This window comes from Arachis ipaensis, chromosome B1 (assembly GCF_059453495.1).
Source record: "Arachis ipaensis isolate K30076 ecotype BB chromosome B1, ASM5945349v1, whole genome shotgun sequence".
Lineage (NCBI taxonomy): Eukaryota > Viridiplantae > Streptophyta > Magnoliopsida > Fabales > Fabaceae > Arachis > Arachis ipaensis.
In genome coordinates this window covers 118,116,153-118,117,773 of record NC_142436.1, presented here as the reverse complement: position 1 = coordinate 118,117,773, position 1,621 = coordinate 118,116,153, and the positions used below count along the sequence as shown (strand labels likewise).

General features: G+C 35.1%; 1 non-coding gene across 1 annotated transcript; it reads right to left on the bottom strand.

The window, feature by feature from the left end:
- Positions 1-1,117: 1,117 nt before the first annotated feature.
- LOC148578084 (small nucleolar RNA R71) lies at positions 1,118-1,225 on the bottom strand. The gene has a single exon (XR_015904317.1). It is a non-coding gene; the product is annotated as a small nucleolar RNA R71 (small nucleolar RNA).
- Between the last annotated feature and the right edge of the window lie 396 nt (positions 1,226-1,621).

Below are 1,621 nucleotides of genomic sequence, written 5' to 3'. Positions count from 1 at the left end.
AATCAACTCTAATTTTCAAAATCAAATCTTTCTAAATTTCTTTTTCAAATCTTTTTCAAAATAAATTCCAATCACATCTTTTTCAAAACTTAATTTCAAAATCTTTTCTAACTTCTTATCTCTTCAAATTTGATTTTCAAAATCTTTTTCAATTAACCACTTAACTTTTTGTTTGATTTTAAAATTCTTATCTTTTTCAAAACTATCTAACTACTTTTCTCTCTCTAATTTTCGAAAATCACTAACCATTTTTTTAAAAATATTTTTAATTTAGTAATTTATTTAATTTTCCAAATTATTTTGTTTCTCTTTTTGATTTTCGAATTCTAACTACATTTTAAAATAAAAATAAAAATTTTTCCTTTTACTTTATTTAATTTTCGAATTCCTCTCTCTCTCGTCTCCTTCTATTTATTTATTTATTTACTAACACTCCTCTCCCACTCAAAAATTCGAACCCTCTTCCCCTTCTCTGTGTTCGAATTATATTCTTCTCCTCTTCTACTCACAAAAGGGGATCTATATACTGTGACATAGAGGATTCCTATTATTTTCTATTCTCTTCTTTTTTATATGAGCAGGAGCAAGGATAAGAACATTCTTGTTGAAGATGATCCAGAACCTAAAAGGACTCTAAAGAGGAAGCTAAGAGAAGCTAAGGCACAACACTCTGGAGAGGACCTAACAGAAATTTTTGAAAAAAAAAGAAGACAGGGCAGCCGAAAATAACAACAATTCCAACAATGCAAGAAAGATGCTTGGTGACTTCATTGCACCCTCTGCTAACTTCTATGAAAGAAGCATCTCAATTCCTGCCATTGGAGCAAACAACTTTGAGCTTAAGCCTCAATTAGTTTCTCTAATGCAGCAGAATTGCAAGTTTCATGGACTTCCAATGGAAGATCTTCATCAGTTTTTGGCTGAATTCTTGCAAATCTGTGACACTGTCAAGACCAATGGAGTTGATCCCGAGGTCTACAGGCTTATGCTTTTCCCTTTTGCTGTAAGAGACAGAGCTAGAACATGGTTGGATTCACAACCTAAGGAAAGCCTGAACTCTTGGGATAGGCTGGTCAGTGCTTTCCTGGCCAAATTCTTTCCACCTCAAAAGATGAGGAAGCTTAGAGTGGAAATCCAAACCTTCAGACAAAAGGAAGGAGAGTCCCTCTATGAAGCTTGGGAAAGATATAAGCAATTGATCAAAAGGTGTCCTACTGACATGCTTCGAGAATGGAGCATCATAAGTATATTCTATGATGGTCTGTCTGAGTTGTCAAAAATGTCATTGGACCATTCTGCAGGAGGATCTCTTCATGTGAAAACCCCTACAGAAGCTCAGGAACTCATTGAAATGGTTGCAAATAACCAGCTCATGTACACCTTTGAGAGAAATCCTGTGAACAATGGGACGCCTTAGAAAAAGGGAGTTCTTGAAATTGATACTCTGAATGCCATATTGGCTCAGAATAAAATATTGACTCAGCAAGTCAATATGATCTCTCAGAGTCTGAATGGAATGCAAGCCACATCCAACAGTACTAAAGAAGCATCTTCTGAAGAAGAAGCTTATGATCCTGAGAACCCTGCAATAGCAGAGGTGAATTACATGGGAGAACCCTAT